The sequence below is a fragment of the Pan paniscus genome, chromosome 10 (assembly GCF_029289425.2).
Source record: "Pan paniscus chromosome 10, NHGRI_mPanPan1-v2.0_pri, whole genome shotgun sequence".
Taxonomy (NCBI): domain Eukaryota; kingdom Metazoa; phylum Chordata; class Mammalia; order Primates; family Hominidae; genus Pan; species Pan paniscus.
In genome coordinates this window covers 17,003,086-17,023,313 of record NC_073259.2, presented here as the reverse complement: position 1 = coordinate 17,023,313, position 20,228 = coordinate 17,003,086, and the positions used below count along the sequence as shown (strand labels likewise).

The 20,228-nt window shown below is 43.7% G+C and overlaps 1 protein-coding gene and 1 non-coding gene across 2 annotated transcripts in view; both read right to left on the bottom strand.

The window, feature by feature from the left end:
• Window positions 1–20,228, bottom strand: part of ETV6 (ETS variant transcription factor 6) — a 396,338-nt gene that overhangs the window by 337,104 nt on the left and 39,006 nt on the right. The gene's annotated exons all lie outside the window — the stretch shown is intronic.
• LOC112436771 (U7 small nuclear RNA) lies at window positions 7,291–7,352 on the bottom strand. Its single transcript, XR_003025465.1, has one exon. It is a non-coding gene; the product is annotated as a U7 small nuclear RNA (small nuclear RNA).

Below are 20,228 nucleotides of genomic sequence, written 5' to 3'. Positions count from 1 at the left end.
GAAGCTCCTAGGGGAGGGCATTTCAGGAACATGGAAAAGCATGAAAAAAATGTCTTCATGTGATGAAGAGGTTGGTTGTATTCCCTAGGCATATGTTAGGGATTAAAAAACAATTATTTCATGTTATTTAACCTATTAATAGATTTTTAAAGTGTACAACATAGTAAATTTCGACCTATTTTACACCAAAGAGGCAATTGACACAATCAAGATAATGAACATGGCTGGGCAAGGTGGCTCACGCCTGTAATCCCAGTGCTTTGGGAGTCATAAGTGGGAGGATTTCCTTGAGACCAGGAGTTCAAGACCAGCCCCAGGCAACATAGTGAGACCTCATCTCCACCAAAAGAAATAAAAACAGCCAGGCATGGTGGGCTGAGCCTGTAGTCCCAGTTGCTTGGCAGGAAGATCCCGTGGGCCCTGGAGTTTGAGGATGCAGTGAGCTATGAGCTGGGTAACAGAGCATGACCGTGTCTCTAAAAAAGAAAAAAAAAAAGGATATTCATATCCTCCCCGCCAAGTTTCCTTGTTGTGCCCCCTTCGTAATCCTGACTCCTCTCTCCTCTGGCCCATCCCATTCAGACAACCAGTGACCTGCTTTCCATCACTTCGGATGAGTTTGCATTTTCTAGGATACTTGTACATTTTTTTCATTTTGAAACAATTTCAAACTTATGGAAAAGTTGCAGGTGTAGTAGCACAAGAACTTCCGTACACCTTTCATCTGGATTCCCCAGTTGTTAACATTTTACCATGTTTGTCTTCTTACTCTATCTACACATTTATACGTATTATTGCTCTTAAATTTTTCTGAACCAGGTGAGAGCAGTTGCAGATATGATGCCCCATGAGCCTTTACTACTTTGGCATGTATTTCCTTAAAATGAGGACATTTCTATAACCAGAGTGCATCCATCAAGATCGGGACATTACATGGGGTGCGGTGGCACACGCCTGTAATTCCAGGTACTTGAGAGGCTGAGACAGGAGAATCGCTTGAACCCAGGAGGCAGAGGTTGCAGTGAGCCGGGATTGTACCACTGCACTCCAGTCTGGATGACAGGGACTCTGTTTCAAAAAAAAAAAAGAGAAAGGAAAAAGAAAAGAAAAAGATCAGGAATTTAACACTGATGTAATACAGCCACAATCCGTAGACTCCATTCAGATTTCACCAATTTTCCAATAACGTTCTTTGTAATTCCAGAATCCAACCCAGGATCATGTGTTGTGTTTAGTCATTATATCTCTGTTAGTCTCCCTTAATCAGGGACATTTTCTCATTCTTTCCTTGTTTTTCATAACCTGGGTGTTTTTAAAGAGAACAGGCTAATTACTTCGTAGAATGTCCCTCAGTTTGGGTTTGTCTGATGTTACCTTATTGTCAGATTTGGGTGGTGCGTTTTTGGTAGGACGTTAACAGAAATGATGCTGTGTTTTCTCAGTTTGTTAGGAGTAACTTAATGTAGATTTATCCTGTTTATAGACAACATTATATTTTATCACTCGATTAAGATGATATTGGCTAGGTTTCTACGCTATAGAGGTAACTAGTAAGTAATTTGTATTGCTAAATTACTAATAAGCACTAAATATTTGGGGGGAGATACTTTGAGATTGTATCCATTTCCTCATCAAATTTTCACCTACTAGCTTTTCCATCCAATGATGATTCTATCTAAATTAGTTATAACTATAATGGTTGCAAAATAATAATTTTCTGGCTGGGTGTGGTGGCTCATGCCTGTTATCCCAGCACTTTGGGAGGCTGAGGTGGATTGTTTGAGCCCAGGAGTTGAGACCAGCCTGGGCAACATGATGAAACCTCATTTCTACAAAAAATACAAAAATAGCCGTGTGGTGGCACATGCCTGAAGTCCCAGCTACTTGGGAGGCTGAGGTGGGAGAATTGCTTGAGCCCAGCAGGTTGAGGCTGCAGTGAACTGTGATTGCGCCACTGCACTCCAACCTGGGTGACAGAGCAAGACCCTGTCTCAAAATAATAATAGTAACAATTTTCTAATTCCATAATTATATTTACATTGATTAGTTGGCATTTACTATAAGTTAGAGCTCTCTCTTCTCTCTCATATTTATTCATTCACGTATTATATAAGTATGGATTCATGAGATTTTTCAATGAATTATAATCAGTTACTATCATTTTTTATTTTGATCCACGAAATGACCTAGATGTGGACAACTGGAGCCCCATGAAGTTGGCTCCTGTGTTATTTATTTATTTATTTATTTAGAGAGGAAGTCTCGCTCTATTGCCCAGGCTGGAGCACAATGGTGTGATCTCGGCTCACTGCAAGCTCCACCTCCTGGGTTCATGCTATTGTCCTGTCTCAGCCTCCCGAGTAGCTGGGACTACAGGCACCCGCCACCACGCCTGGCTAATTTTTTTGTATTGTCAGTAGAGATGGGGTTTCACCGTGTTACCCAGGATGGTCTGGATCTCCTGACCTTGTGATCCACCTGCCTTGGCCTCCCAAAGTGCTGGGATTACAGGCGTGAGCCACTCCTGTGTCCTTTAGACAGGTCCTCATAATTATCTGAGGGCTTCCTTACTTTCAGTACAATAGAGTTCCAGGCTCATCTTGTTCTTTCCCTGCCCCAGCCCTGGTTCCTTTTAGTGTATTTAGAAACTGAGATCTAAATGCTAGGATGCTCATTGCAACTGGGGTGTCATTGCTCCTGGACTAGGAAATATAACACATTCATACATTTCTACTTCTCAATTTACCTGTCTATCCCTACCTATCTATCATCTATCACATTCCTATCTTTAAAATCCATAATTTCAGACTGATGCCTTCAATTCCAATCCAGTATCACATTTTCCCCTTTGCATATTTGTAACTCCTTTCTTCAACAGTGAGAAATTGCATTCCCAGTCTCCTTGATACGTTGACTCATTCACTTAATCCTCCTGCATGTAAGCAATCTCCCAGCTGGGCCAGCCTTGTCCCCTTAGCCCCAGTGCCACCCATCACACCATTTGAGTGTTCCAACTCCAAAAGAAGGGAAGGCGAAATAGGAAATTATTTTTGCTCTTCTCTTCCCTATTCCTTATGTGTATATTATTATTTTCCCTTTTGGATATTGCTCACATCCATTTTCTCCTCTTCAGCTTTACTTCTGTGACTAGAATTCAGGCTTGAACAGGTGCTTCTGGTTTTGTTCCTGGTAATCTGTCCTGCACATAGCAGCCCAGATGATCTTTCACAACAAGAATATGACTATGTTATTTCTCTTTAAAGTCTCCAATGGCTCGTCATTTTCTACAAGGTTAAGTAAGCTCTCTAACTTACCCTGACCTGGCCTCTGTCCATACCTCCATTCTCATATTCATGCCTTCCTCCCTTGGACTATCAGTAGAAGTGAATTTTTGTAGTTGTCTGCATATACCATGTTCCATCACTACCATTTCAGTATGATGCTCCCTTGATTTATGAACCTCTTTCCCCAGTGCACCCTTAGAAATCCTGCTCAGGTGTCACCGTATCTAAGAAGCTTTTTTTGACACTTCTTCCCAACCATTAGTTGTTAATTATCCATACTAATTCGATTTCTTATACATAGTTTTATTATTGCCTATGTCACTCTCCACTATATTTGTTTACATGTCTGTCTTCTCTACTAGGTAACCAATTCAGAGGACAGGAATTGACTTTTTTGCCATTATAGTTTCAGTATCTAGCACAGTTTCTGCCATGTGTTATACACTTAATAAATACTTATTGAGGCTGGGCGCGGTGGCTCACGCCTGTAATCCCAGCACTTTGGGAGGCCAAGGTGGGTGGATCACGAGGTCAGGAGTTCGAGACCAGCCTGACGAACAATGGTGAAACCCTGTCTCTACTAAGAAAAATACAAAAATTAGCTGGGCATGGTGGCACTCACCTGTAATCCCAGCTGCTCAGGAGGCTGAGGCAGGAGAATCGCTTGAACCCGGGAGGCGGAGGTGCAGTGAGCCCAGGTGGAGTGATGATCGCACCTCATCACTCCAGCCTGGGCGACAGAGCAAGACTCTGTCTGAAACAAAACAAAACAAAACACAACAAAAACTTATTGAACTGAAACATATATGTATGTGTCTGTGTGTATTTCTTTTTCTTTTCTTTTTGCCTTGGAAGAATGTGGAGAAACATCTGACAAAGGAGCTGTTTTAAGATACCCAGTTTGTGATCATTTATTATGGCAGCCAAAGCAAATAAATACAGTATCAAGCTTATCAGAATCCACTTGCATCATGCTTGCTAATATCCCCATTGTCAAAGCTAGTCACAAGGCTAAGCCTGCTGTCACCATGAGAGGGGACTATACAAGGGCATGCATTCTGAGAGGTGTGGTTCATTGGAGAAATCAAAGTAACAGTGTGCAGTGAGATTTATTAGATCATTTCATGTATCATAATAAAAGACATTGAATTTCTGATGAAGGATTTCGAATGTGGTAAAATAATTCAGTGGGAACCCAACGCAGTACCTTGAAAGAGAGTTACCTTGGGTCAAGTACAATAATTGGCACTCAGACCTGACACTTCCTTTTCAATAGACTAAATTCACCATGCAGCAATTATTGGAGCTAACAAAGTGTAATCTGTATTGGAAGAGAGTTATTGAAACCAGTATTTAAAAAAATTATAGCAGAACTCTTCAAATAAATTCTTATATTAACACAGAAACAAGTATGGCAGAATACTCACGGTTATTTTATTTAAAGTTGGGTTTTTCGAGTACCCTCTATTTTCATGTATTTTGGGAAATTTTAGTAATGAAAGCAAATAGTGAAACAGAATTAAATATCCATTTTATAAAATACGACAAACAAGAGGAGAGCGGCTCTGAATTCCACCTCTGTGGAATTCAGGACTGCCATAGAGCGTATTTTCAAAACTGTTGATTTTGACAAGGCTGACTAGGAGATGCCCTAGAAGCCCCAAGTATGTGTTTCAGTATGATTCTGGCAATGCTGACTTAAAGCACTAAGTAGAATCAGTAGCCTACACTGGATACTGCCCCATAAGGAGTGACGGGGGAAATGTTGCTGATTAAATAAATGGTCTTTTGAATTGGGCTGATGGTAGATGCTATAACTGAAGTTGCAAACCACACACTGGGTTCGTTTGCTAGGGCTGCTGTAATAAATGACCACAAGCTGGGTATCTTAAAACAGCAGAAGGTTACTCTCTTACAGTTCCGGAGGCCAGAGGTCTGAGATCCGGGTGCTGGTGTGTCCGGAATTGGTGGGTTCTTGGTCTCACTGACTTCAAGAATGAAGCCGCGGACCCTCGCGGTGAGTGTTACAGTTCTTAAAGGCGGCGGGTCCGGAGTTTGTTCCTTCTGATGTTCGGATGTGTTTGGAGTTTCTTCCTTCTGGTGGGTTCGTGATCTCGCTAGCTCAGGAGTGAAGCTGCGGACCTTCGCAGTGAGTGTTACAGCTCTTAAGGCGGCGCGTCTGGAGTTATTCCTTCCTTCCAGTGGGTTCGTGGTCTCGCTGGCTTCAGGAGTGAAGCTGCGGACCTTCGCAGTGAGTGTTACAGCTCTTAAGGCGGCGCGTCTGGAGTTATTCCTTCCTTCCAGTGGGTTCGTGGTCTCGCTGGCTTCAGGAGTGAAGCTGCAGACCTTCGCGGTGAGTGTTACAGCTCATAAAGGCAGTGTGAACCCAAAGAGTGAGCAGTAGCAAGAGTTATTGCAAAGAGCGAAAGGACAAAGCCTCCACAGTGTGGAAGGAGACCCGAGCGGGTTGCCACTGCTGGCTGGGGCAGCCTCCTTTTATTCTCTTATCTGGCCCCACCCACATCCTGCTGATTGGTAGAGCCAATGGTCTGTTTTGACAGGGTGCTGATTGGTGCGTTTACAATCCCTGAGCTAGACACAAAGGTTCTCCACGTCCCCACCAAACTAGCTAGATACCGAGTGTCCACACAAAGGTTCTCCAAGTCCCCACCAGAGTAGCAAGATACAGAGTGTCCATTGGTGCATTCACAAACCCTGAGCTAGACACAGGGTGCTGATTGGTGTGTTTACAAACCTTGAGCTAGATACAGAGTGCCCATTGGTGTATTTACAATCCCTGAGCTACACATAAAGGTTCTCCACGTCCCCACCAGACTCAGGAGCCCAGCTGGCTTCACCCAGTGGATCCCCCACCGGGGCTGCAGGTGGAGCTGCCTGCCAGTGCGGTGCCGTGTGCCCGCACTCTTCAGCCCTTGGGTGGTCGATGGGACTGGGCTCCGCGGAGCAGGGGGTGGCGCTTGTCGGGGAGACTCCGGCTGCACAGGAGCCCACGGAGGTGGGGGAGGCTCAGGCATGGCGGGCTGCAGGTCCCGAGCCCTGCCCCGCGGGAAGGCAGCTAAAGCCTGGCGAGAAATTGAGCACAGCAGCTGCTGGCCCCGGTGCTAAGCCCTTCACTGCTAGGGCTGGTGGGGCCGGCCTGCCGCTCCGAGTGCTGGGTCCGCCGAGCCCACGCCCACCCGGAACTCGCGCTGGCCCGGAAGCACCGCGAGCAGCCCCTGTTCCCGCCCGCGCCTCTCCCTCCACACCTCCCTGCAAGCTGAGGGAGCTGGCTCCGGCCTTGGCCAGCCCAGAAAGGGGCTCCCACAGTGCAGCGGTGGGCTAAAGGGCTCCTCAAGTGCCAAAGTGGGAGCCCAGGCATAGGAGGCGCCGAGAGCGAGCAGGGCTGTGAGGACTGCCAGCACGCTGTCACCTCTCACTGGCAGGGTTAGGTTTTTCTGGGGGCTGTGAGAGAGAAACCAGTCTGTGCGTCTCTTTGGCATTCCTGGGCATCCCTCCAGGCTCCGCCTGTGCTGTCACACTGAGTTCCCCCTGTGTGTCTGCTTTCTCCTCTTGTAAGTGATATAGGAGTTAAGAAGAAATTATTTAGGCAGATAGTGAGGGTAAGGAAGTCCTCAGTAAGGTTTTCCTTTTAATGAAAAGCAGCCCTCAAATCGTTTTCTTTTCTAACAATGAGCAGCCTGTAAAATGGAGCTGCAGACATAGACAAGCAAGCTAGAAGCTTGCACGGGTGAATGCCAGCAGCTGTGCCAATAGGAAAAGGCCACCTGGGACTAGGCATGTCCAACTTCGTATACTTGGTCATCATTTCCTACATTCTCACACAGAAGAGAGCACTCAAAAAATAGTTTTGAGAATCATTTGCTAATGTTTTAATACTATTTTAAGGGAATAAAAGACTTTTCTTTTAAATGAGTGCTTAAAGGCGATTGGAAGCCCTGCTAAAGTTCAGGGGTGAATGCCTTATTATTTTTTTATATTTGGGGGCAAGGGCTTTCCAGTGAAGACTGGAAAACCTGCTAGACAGATTCTAAAAGAGCTGTAACACTGGGTGAATGCTGTAGAAGCACATAGTGTTAGTAAGGTGTGGGTCAGATACGGCTTTAGAGAATGTAGCAACTGAAAGCCCAGATGGGAAGCTCCGTAGGCAGCTGGATAAGCTAATATTTCTAAATAATATGTTCAGAGATTCGGACTGAATGCAATTGCAACCTTCTCCTCCAGTCAGCAGCGAGTTCTGAAGTTACAGAAGTGTGATGAATTGCGGTCAATATGGGTTCTACCTTCACTTTGGAGTCAGTCAGTGACCTTAAAATACCTGCCCAGCTGAATTTTCTTAGAGTGCTTCATTTCCTGTGGGCCCTTTTACTCCAAATTCCAGATGATGGCTTTTAGTCTGTGGGGCCGCTTTAAGAGGCAGAAATCTGATCAGAACTACTAGAAGGCTGTGAAGGTGCTGCTGTGTGGACAGGCAGGGCAGAGTGCTCAAGGCTTTCCAATGCTCCTGCAATGGATCCTCCCTACCCAGCCCACAACCTGGCAGCTCAGGGGCCAACTGTTCTCTGTTGCTTTCTACTATCATGAACACAGGAAATGGGGGTGGGTAGCTTCTGGTTTCTGATTGAGGGAGTAGAAAGTGATGCTGCAGGGATCAAAAGCAGAGAAGCTTTTAAGCCATTTGAGAAACTGTGTCCGAAGGCAAGTGGATTTTAGCAGTAGCAGCAGCAGACCCCAGAAAAATTTGAAGAAGCATTAGTTTGTGCACTGTTAATGCCACTCTCTCATGAATACTTTCCTAATGAAGGCTGAAGGCAGGCCGCTATTTGCCAAAGGTGCTGAGTGGCAGGGGGAGGAAGGGAAGGAAGCTGTGCAGTGTGTACTGCTTGCTTATCAGGAATCACGTCATTTCCTGTGTAAAGGGGCTGTGTGGTCTCCAGGGGCACTGGGAAGCCTTGGATGGCATGATTTCACCTTCTTCTTGCTCATCATTGAGGAGCTCTCATTAGTTAATGCTAGCCCTATTCATTTCATCATACATTTATTGTGTTCATACTGTGTTCTGAGCTCCGTGTTTAATCTTAGCAGGCTCATGAAGAGGAGTTAAGGATACTTTTGTCTTGAAAATGCTAACAGTCCCTCATGTGCTTGGGACCAGGGCTGCTGGAAAACCCACTAAGCAGCACACGGGAAACTAGAAAAGCAGAGGAACAAAGTTTTGGGGTTTTTGGGAGAGGGGGTGAAGAATGACATATTTTATTCCAAAAGCATAAAATATTTAATAGTGGAAACTATGAATGATACTGTTTAATTTTTAGGAGGCCAAAATATTTTAAGATTTATAAGTTTTAACCTGGCCCTGGAGTGAGGACAGAAAATACGTACACAAACAACTCTAATACAAGACTGAATGTGATGTATACCATAACAGAGCGCCAAAGTACCAATGAATTGGGAGACAGAAGAACCACAATGTCTTAATAAAGTGGTATTTGAAGTGGACTTCGATGAACAGATAGGCAGGGTTGGAGTGCATGATCACTAAATCCATTCAAACCTTCTAACATTGACTTTTTATGGTGTGGGGGTGGGTGGGATGGGCAAGGATTCTCCATGCAAAGGGACTGTCTCGGGAACAGACAGTCACGGGGGCGGGGGGACTAAGCTTTCCAGTGTGCCTGGAGAAAAAGGCACATGTGAGGTCATGGATCTCAGGGCCCAGGCTAGTCTAGTTTGGCTGTAGCAGGAAGTGTTCCTCACTCTGCTCAGACCCAGGTACTGCTTTGAACCAGAAAGTCTGGAGAGTGGGCTCCTTCCTCCCCTAATGGGGCACTTTGCCCAAGGACAAAGTCCAGGCTTGCTCCTCTGTATCAGACCCTGCTCTGGGTAGAGGGAAACCACCACATGCTTTCTTGTTTGATGTGCTAAGTGCTCAACTGAGCTGTCTGTGCCCCTACACTGCTTCTGTGTACTTAGAGTCAACCTTTAGAGGATGATATTTCAACATTCTGCATGGAGTTTTCTCTGTAAAGTACAATGAGTTTGTGACTGACCAGAACTACAGACATTCCCTTTTGTTTGTGAGCTGCATGACCAATGTGTTTGGCCTCATTAAAAATGAACTGGGCAAGCTGGGTATGGTAGCAACTCAGGAGGCTGAGGTGGGAGTCTCACTGAGCTCAGGAGTTCGAGTCTAGCCTGGGCAACATAGCGAGACCCTGTCTCTAAAAAATATAATAATATATAATCTTGAAATAAGAATGAACTGGTCAAATAGGAAAGTTTTCAAGGACATCAACTGGTCTTTTCTTGCACAGAGGAGATTCGCAGGATGAAAATACTCTGAGGCTTCTTCCCACTGCAGGGCACAGACCCGAGTTAAGTGTGGCCTGGCCCTCAGCACTTCCCAGGTGCCCTTGGTGCATCCTGGTGCTGACCTGTGCCCCTCCACACTCCTGCTGTGCAGCTCCTGCTCCCCTACAGGAGCCTGCTCCTGAATAATCCCTGTGTCTCCTCTCTGTGCTCTTATGAGTCACTGAAACTCGCTTGTGAATTTTATTCACAGGGTTTTGACGGCTTCTTTCTATCCAAATTTATTTCCTCCTTGACCTCATTCCTTCTGTCTTGTTGCCATCACCAGTGAAAGCTAATATTATTTACATAGGGAAATGCATAGTGGCTGGAAGGATACAGTTCTAGGAGTCACATGACCAGCCGAAAAAAGTTCTGCGTAGACACACACACACACACACACACACACACACACACACACACACGTATAAACATATCATAACAAACTTAGCAGCTTGAAGATGAAGATTAATAGTGTTACTGTTTAAGGAGCTCAAAGATAAAACATTTGCAAATTTAAAGCACACTTACACATGTATTCCTCTTGAGGACTTGGAAACATAGTTTTGCAGAATAACTCTGGCTGCCAGCTAGCACGGGAAGAGAAGTGTTAAGTGTTGAAAACTGTTAACTGTTCATGGACCAGTATAAATTGAGTCATAGGGGTGAGGTGTTTTTATGTTTGCCATATTTCCTATTTCCACTACTTTCCTGAATAAGTACATTTACTCTGGATTAATTTTTGAAATAATTTTGAAATTATTCAACACATTTTTGTATGTATATGCAAAGACTAGGGAAAAGAAGCTTGGATTGGTAGCAAAAAGCCAACTGTGACTTTGAGCAAATTATTTGACCTCTCTCAATATATCTTTTCTTATTTTAAAATAAGGAGGTTGAACTATATCATTTCTACGCTTTCTTTCATTGTTAGCAATCCACGAATAATGGAACACTGCACAGAATAGTAAACACTGGGTTAGGATCCAGTATTGGCTCGAATCCTTATAACTGTGTGATCTGAATACAGTAATTTCTTCTCCCTGGGCCTTACTTTCTTCATCTGAAAAACTATAGGATTGGCCTCTATCTTCCTTATTGTCTCTTCAGACTCTCATGTTTTGTAGTTTTCCTCAGTTACGGTAGAAATCTCATCCTTCTCTCTTAACATTTAGTCCTGTGCTCCAGGGAAAGAGGAGGGAGTTGGGAGAGGCCTGATATAATCATTAATTTTCTCTGTCTCTCTCTCTTTGTTTTGTTTTAACTCTATTTCTCCTTCCCCCTCTCCACCTTCTCCTCCATTTATTTTTTCTAGAACACTGAGAAAGTTTCCTCATAGTCTACTTGGCAGTTGCAGCTGTGCCTAGAATGAGTCCTGAAACCTAGATCTGAGTTGGGGTAGAAAGCCTATCACTTCCTTGCTTGTTTGAAGACAGCCTACTGTAAGCCCTATGGCTTGGAGGTGACCAGGCTCTCCAGGAGATCAACACTTCAAGCCCTGTATGTTTAAGAAATAGTTTTGACTTAGAGTGATAGAGAACACCTAAAGAAACCATGGCTTTTAAAAATAGAAGTTTCTGAGTGCGGTGGTTAATGCCTGTAATCTCGGTACTTTAGGGAGCTGAGACAGGCAGATTGCTTGAGCCCAGGAGTTCAAGACCAGCCTCAACAACATAGTGAGACCCCCATCTCTACAAAAAATACACAAATTAGCTGGGCATGGTAGTGCACACCTGCAATCCCAGCTACTCAGGAGGCTAAGGTGGGAGGATCACATGATCCTGGGAGGTTGAGGCCACAGTGAGCTGAGATTGTGCCACTACACTCCAACCTCAGTGAGAGAATGAGAGCTTATCTGAAAGAAAGAAAGAAAGAAAGAAAGAAAGAAAGAAAGAAAAGAAGGGAGGGAGGGAGGGAGGGAAGGAAGGGGCTAAAAACAGTTAAGTATTATAAAGCGAGCATCAGTCCAGAAATCCAGCAATAGTCCCTCCTGGAATCCACTGACTTTTCTCAACAGTTTTTGGCCCTTCTCTTTTAGGGTTGCCAGATAAAAATACAGGATGCCCAGTTAATGTGACTTGCAGAAAATAATAATAATTTATTATTATATAATACATAATTTTTTAGCATAAACATGTCCTTTGCCATGCTTAGTTTGGGACATACTTACACTAAAACATTATTTGTTCTTTATCTGAAATTCAGAATTAGGCATTTTATATTTTAAATTCAGAACTAGGCATTTTATATTTTTATTTGCTAAATCTGGCTACCCTATTCTCTTCTTAATATTCTTCATCTCTCCCAGCTTTGCCCTCCTTCCCTGCCCGCTCTTCTAGGGGAGTCAGATCGAATTGTAAGGAGAACATGCCCACTATCTCGATGGCTGCAGCGTGCAGTCCATACAGACGGTGAGGAAGAAATGGGTTTCCACCCATGCTGTAGACGAATGTTTGTGTCCTCCCCAAATTCCTTTGTCGAAGCTTAACAACCAATGTGTTTGGTATTTGGAATGGGCCTTTGGTAGGTAATTAGGGTTACATGAAGTCATGGGGTGGGGCCCTCATGATGGATCTGGTAAGAAAAGAGAACACTGTCTCTCTCTTCCACCAGGTGAGGATGCAAAGAGAAAGTGGCTGCCTGCAAACCGGGAGGAGAGCCCTCACCAGGAACCAATCTAGCTGACACTTTGAACTTGGACTTCAAACCTCCAGTATTGTAAGAAATAAATATGTTTTCAAAGTCATTTAGTCTACATTATTTTGTTTTGAATAATACAACCTGAAAATACATTTTCCCCTCACCTACCTGAGCAATATCTAAGTTGCTTAAGGCACCCAGGGCACATCAAAGGAGAAATGTCCCATGCACAAGGCACAGCCATGCCCAGGAGAAGCAGCCCGGCACAGAAGGGAGCACGCAGGCTCGGGGCTCTGCCACTCATTCTTCCTGTGACCCTGGGCAAGTCACTGAGGGGGGCTTCAGCTGACTTGTTTGTAGTGGGCTTAATAGTGCTTGCCTTGCCTCCTCTGGAAGACTGCAGAGACCAGATGTTAAAGCGCTTTATCTGTAGGGTTTATTTGAACGAGAAAGGAAATGTGCATATGCTCCAGGATGTCTGTGTATCCAAAGACACACACACACACACACACACACACTCTCTCTCCCACACACACTCTCACACTCACTCACTCACACACACACTCACACACTCATTCAACACATGCACACACACACTCACACATGCTCACACACACTCACACACTCACACTCATTCAACACTCACACATGCACACACTCACACTCCCACACACACTCATACACATCACACACTCACACATGACACATGCAATCTCTCACATACACTCACACACTCACACTCCCACACACACTCATACACATCACACACTCACACATGACACATGCAATCTCTCACATACACTCACACACTCACACACACACTCAACACATGCACACACTCACACACACATGCTCACACACTCACACTCACACACTCACATACACTCACACACTCAACTCACATGCACACACACTCCCACACACACTCATACACATCACACACTCACACATGACACATGCAATCTCTCACATACACTCTCACACACACGCTCAACACATGCACACAGTCACACACACACATGCTCACACACTCACACTCACTCACATACACACTCATTCAACACTCACATGCACACATACACTCCCACACACACTCATACACATCACACACACGACATGCAATCTCTCACATACACTCTCACACACTCACACACTCTCACACACACTCACTCACTCACACACACTCATTCTCACACACTCGTGTGCATGTGCGCGCACACACACACTCCATGACATACCAAACCTGGCTGCATGTTCTCAAAAATGTGCTGCTAGGCACCATTCCCAGTTCTAGACCCAGCCCAGCCAGTTTACCCTTAACTTCATAAAAGTTCTCTACCTAATCTACTACTGACAGGCTCATCCCAGACCTAAATTTTAAAGATTTCCTAGGAGCTGGATTGTAGACTTTTACCCTCACCCCTCAAGCTGCAATGGGAATCCTTGACCTCAGCCTAGACAAAGAACAGCTGCAGGTCATTCTCATGTGTGGACATGGAGGCCATGCCTGCCTTTGCTGGCCAGCTGGGCTGAATGGGCCCGGGGAATGAAGGCTGCAGGGTTGGCCCCGGGCAGTCTTGCCTAGGCTTGCCAGCATCCCCTGGCCTTCTTGATTTCCCAGGATCCATGAGCATGGACTTTAGGAACTCTGGTGAAGGGGTGAAGAGCATGCAGCAGGGTGTCCTCAGCCCTGATCTACAGGAAGAACACTGGAAACAAGGCCGAGAACTTAGTTTAAGAAGTTCCCTACCCCACCCAACCTCTAGCTCTTGTGTACCAGTTCCTGGAACAGACTCCCCTCTCCTGAACACCACTTTCCTCTCCAGCATTACATTTCTCCAAAGTGCATTGCTTTTTGGGAAGGCTTTCAAGGATGCTCGGAGAAAGGAGGATGGAAATGTCCCACTCTCTAAACCATTAGACAGATGCAGCCAGACAGAAGGAACAGCCAGCTTCTCTTGCTGTTTGTAACGTATTTGAAAGAAGCTTGGGTCCAGAACTCTGCCAAAAGAGCTGTATGCTGTGCAGGGAAAGGCAAGCACTTTCCCTTATGGGATCCTTGAGCTGAAGTCATCACTGGTTCTAGAGCCAGTTTTACTGAACACCCATGAATGGCTGTGTTCTGAGTGAGTTGGTCACTCACATCACCCTGACCTGCCCCAAGGTAGACTTTACATGATCCTGCTTCTCCAGGAAGCTTCCGTGACAGCCCAGGGACCTCCCCATTCTCTGAAACACACAGCATTTGAAGCTCCACTAGACAGCTTAGCCCCATGTTGTGCTATTTGGGGTTGTTCTCTGTGAGATAGTAGAGAGTAGTGGTTACCAGGAAGACCTTTGGTACTGGGCTATCTGGGCTGGAGTCCTTATTCTGCTTAATAGCTATGTGATCTTAGGCATGTGACTTGTGCCTCAGTTTCTACTTTATAAATTTATGGACAATACTGCATCTGTCTCTGTGGAGAGAATTCAATGAGTTAATATATTTCAAGTGTCCTTGAAATGTATTGTGTCCATAGATGGATAAATGGATAAACAAATTGTGGTATGTACAAACAATGGAGTATTACGCAGCCAGAAAAAGGAATGCAGAACTGATGCATGGCACCATGTGGTTAAACCGCAAAAGCATTATGTGAAGTGAAAGAAGCCAGACACAGGTCACATATTATGTATGTAATTCAATTTATATGAAATATCCAGAATAGGTAAATCTATGGAAACAGAAAGCAGATTGGTGGTTTCCAGGGGCCGAGTGGAGGGGAGAATGGGAAGTGGCTGCTTCATGGGTGCAAGGTTTCATTTTGGGGTGATGAAAATGTTTGGGAACTACGTAAAGGGAGTGGTTGCACAACATTGTGAATGTACGAAATGCCACTGATTATTCACTTTAAAATGGTCAATTTTATGTGCATTTCACCTGGTGCATAAGAAGTGCCTTGCAAGTACTAGTTGTCGTCCTGCATGCATTTCTTGACTTCCTCGATGGAAGGACCAGGGCTATGTCTTGTACTTTCATATCCTCCTTGGTGTGGACATTTACTGGCTGCGAGGTGGAATCAGAGAAAGTGAGAGCCTGAAAGACTTCAGGGATCGCAGAGCTGATGCTCCACTGATAGAGGAGATGGGAGGGGACATCACTGGGCTCTTCTGTGTGCTCCAGGGAAATCTTTCCTGTCCTCAGGTCCAGGATGAGGAGACACAACAGTGTCCCTGTCACCACAGTTATTGAGTGCTTGCCCCGTGCCCTCAACAAGCCAGGGAAACAGACACATAACCAGATGATGTGAGTGCAATGGGTGTTTTGACAGGCACTGCGGAGGGGAGCCGGGTGCCTGGGAGCACTCACAGAGGAGCTCGTCTAGCTCCTGGCGACTCCTCCCTCTCCTCTTTAGCAGGGGAGCTCTTTTTGGCCTTCTGCTAAAGGGCCAAGCCTGACCATGGAGTGATGGAGCAGGGCCCCTCCCGTCCCTGCCTCACCCTGATGGGAGGGGCTAATCTGTGAACAGTCCTCAAGTGCTGCTTTAGTAAGGCTCAGGGGAGGGAGAGCAAGTGATTCTCCTTTACCCCAGCTCTGTGGGGTCTCCCCACACCGACCCACATGGGGGTCAGCTCTGTGGGGAGGAGAACAGTGTACATCTGAAATGGGAGAAACTATTGATCCACCAGGACCCCATACATTTTCCAAAAATTTTGTTTTGAATTACAATAATACTACATGTTAATGCTTAAAAAAAACTAAACTAAAAAAAAATAGATTGGCAAAGAGATAGATAAATCCCCCCCATTCTACTATTTGGATGTAAGCAGTGCTAATATTCTGGAGTCTTTTCCTAAAAAAAATGATACACACACACACATGGACAAACACTTTTAAACACCGCAGGTTTTGTATACTGATTTTTCTCCATGCTGTATCATGAACACATACCATTATATATTCTCCAGCATTAATTTTAATGACTATAAAATATGAACTCTTGAGGTGGGAAGCCCTCAACATACAGGGACGTTGTCCACCAAAGCTCAAGGTGAGCTCTGGGCATGTGACAGGGGCACCACCAGTGTGTGATGCATGCTGTGTTTTATAAAGTCCCACAAGGAGCATCTGGGGCTCTGCCAAGTGAATGTGTCTGAGAATGGCTGCCTCGTGGTACCTCTTCACTGATGTCACAGACCAGAGGCCAGGAGAACACCTTCCTATGAAGACCTCCAGGTATGTGACCAACAGCAGGGTCCCAAAACTGGAATAGCAACTTCTTTAGTTGTAGAAAGATTACCAAAAAATATTTTGTTTCTCTAATATTTGTTTAAAATATTAGAATTTTAAACGTAAAATGTTTTCCAATTAAATACTTTAAATTGTATCATTGTAGACATTTCTGAAAATATTACTAAGAAAAATGTAGGAAAATACTTTTTGGCAGGCACTTTATGAGTTCAAAGCAACTCATGTCAGCTCCTAGTGCAATAAATCTTACTTTACAATGATTCTAGTTAATAAACTGGCAAGTTCAGAATCAAATACCAAGAAAGTCCTAAATAAAAGTTTACCAACATTTGAAATGCTAACAGACTATGGTACTTTTTAATTGCTGAAAACTTTTTTTTGGTTATGTGCTTCTTTTTAAAATTTTTTTATTTTACTTTAAGTTCTAGGATACATGTGCAGAATGTGCAGGTTTGTTACATAGGTATACATGTGCCATGATGGTTTGCTGCACCTGTCAACCCTTCATCTAGGCTTTAAGTTCTGCATGCATTAGGTATTCATCCTAATGTTCTCTCTCCCCTTTCCCCTGACCCCCTGACAGGCCCCGGTGTGTGAAGTTCCCCTCCCTGTGTCCATGTGTTCTCATTGTTCAGTTCCCACTTATAAGTGTGAATATGCGCTGTTTGGTTTTCTGTTCCTGTGTTAGTTTGCTGAGGATGATGATTTCCAGCTTAATCCATGTCCCTGCAAAGGACATGCAATAATTCTTTTTTATGGCTGCATAGTATTCCATGGTGTATATGTGCCACATTTTCTTTATCCAGTCTATCATTGATGGGCATTTGGGTTGGTTCCAAGTCTTTGCTATTGTGAATAGTGCTGCAATAAACATACGTGAGCACGTCTCTTGATAGTAGAATGATTTATAATCCTTTGGGTTTATACCCAGTAATGGGATTGCTGGGTCAAATGGTATTTCTGGTTCTAGATCCTTGAGGAATTGCCACACTGTCTTCCACAATGGTTGAACTAATTTACACTCCCACCAACAGTGTAAAAGCCTTCCTATTTCTCTGCATCCAAGATGCTCTGCATCTTGCAGCATCTGTTGTTTCCAGACTTTTTAGTGATCGCCATTCTAACTGGCATAAGATGGTATCTCATTGTGGTTTTGATTTGCATTTCTCTAATGACCAGTGATAATGAGCTTTTTTTCATATGTTTGTTGGCTACATAAATGTCTTCTTTTGAGAAGTGTCTGTTCATATTCTTCACCTACTTTTTGATGGGGTTGTTTGTTTTCTTCCTGTAAATTTGTTTAAGTTCCTCGTAGATTCTGGATATTAGACCTTTGTCAGATGGATAGATTGCAAAAATTTTAAATAGTTGGAAGGGTTTCAGAAACAAGGAGGACAAAAGCACAAAAATTAATGTGTTCACATGTGCATATTTGTCATATATTTAAACTTTCAAATTGAAAAATTATGTTTAAAAAATGCCACATCATAAACCATTTTCACAAAGTCAGTTTTTGTAGTGCTCTGAAAATAGTGGTCTTTGATAAGGGAAAGCATCAATTTAGCCTTTGCCCTGTAGTTTATCTTTTCTCTTTTTAAGTAAAAAGCACTGATACTTCTGTTCTCAGAAGCCTAATAAGCACAAGGCACATTCAAATGCCTGGAAAATATTCTGCACTTGATGTGTCTTGTTCCCATAATGAAAAGATCCATCAATTCATAACAAATCTGTCAGAGCTGAGCCTTTGGAAAGATACCCCTGTTGCCAAAATACACCACCATCCCCTCCGCTGAAATTACATAAACGGGTTTAGTATAAGATAGAATTTTCTAAAAGAAACAAGTCAACCAAGCTGTTCTTTAGTCCTGAAGAACTTGGATATTGGCAAAACATTCAAGACATTTTCTAAAGCTCTGGCCTCTAGACACATACATGCATGACGGGTCACACTAAGGGTCTTTCCAGACAGTGGTTCTATATTGGGTTTAATCTTCACTGTATTTGGAAGAAATCATATGCTGCTATAAACCCTCATTGCAAGTGGGATAACTTCAGGTCTTAAACTGACCCGTTCTGTTTTACTGTGCTCTTATGAATGAAACATGTTGAAATACAAAGAAAGAAACTCATCAAAATGCATTTGCTAAATAGAAAATGACACTTTACGAGTAACACTTCTCTTGTTTTTCTTGGAAGAAGAGTCATTTTTATCTTCAAATGCAAAGACTCATGGTCTCAAATTCAACTTTTAAAGTCATTGGAAAAATTAAGGCCAACAGCAAAGTCAGGGGAACAGACCACAAGACTGCCTTCACTTCTGACACAAGCTGCATATTTGGGGGGTTCCCAAAACCATCTTAGGTTCAATAATTTGCTAGAAAGACACAGAACTCACTGAAAGCTGTTGTAGTTGTGGCTATGGTTTACTACAGTGAATGGCTAGATTAAAAAATCAGCCAAGGGAAGAAGAGCACAGGGCAGGGGCCGGGAAGAGTACTAATTGCAGTTCCCACTGTTCCCTCCCCACGGAACGAGAATGACATTACTTTCCCAGCATCAATGTGTGACAGTACACGTGGGGTAGTGCCAACCTGGGAAGCCACTGGAGCGTTAAGTCCAGAGTGTGTACTGGGCCTCCATCACACAGGTATGACTGATGGTCAGCCTGGCTGATCTCAGCCTACAGACTCCTGCCCTCCCAAAGTTGACCAATACCACATGGCCCAAAGCCCAAAGCCCCCACCCCATGTCACATCGTTGCCACCTGGGGAGACCAGGTCTCACTCTAAGACTATCCAGTGTGGCAGCCCCATCCTAAACCACATTTAGACCAGTGGTGTGAGCCCAGGACCCCAGGCAAATGAAGACAATCGTAACAGGTGTGACGGGAGATCATCTCCCAGAAGCAGAGACAAGTCAGAGCTGCTTAGGACAAAGTTCAATTCTTTACTACACAGTCATAGAATTGTATGATTATTACAGTTGTGTATTTTATACTTCAAGGACTGTGTTTGGCTATTGTGAAATATGGTTAAGGCCTTTCAAGCCTTTAAAACTAACAACTATATGTTTTGCATATTTTGAAATAAAAGTTGTGACTTATTTCTTACTTCAGTGATAGCAAACAAAAATAAAGCTAATTTTAAGTTTTGCTTGGAAAATAAAATGAGTAAAAAGACAAGAAGGAAGAGAACGAGGCAGATCATTTCTGGGTCCCTAGAGTTATCTTGCATTTTAACATCATCAGTTCTAATAGATTGTATCTTCTTCTTTAAAATGGGGAAAGGCCACATATTTGAAGAGATTAAAGAGACACAATAACTGTAATGTGGGATCCTGAATTGGATCCTGGAACAGAAAATGAACACTAGGGTAAAAGTTAGTGAAATGCAAATAAGATCAGTTTACTATGAAGTGTAAGTATTGTGCAATATGCCAATGTTATCCTCCTGATTTTGATGATTATGTTATAATTCTCTGTGTTGTTCATATTAGGAAAAGTTGAGTGAAAGATATGTGTAAACCCAACCTTCTGCATTGCTATTGCAACTTTTCTGTAAGTTTGAAATCATTTTAAAATAAAAAGTTTTTAAAATGTAAAATTATCTATCTCTGCCTATTCAAGGATTCTCTAAGACACTTGTTTTAACCTTTTTGGAGATTAACTAACTCTTTGATGAAAAGTTCATACCATCTGTCCCAAGGAG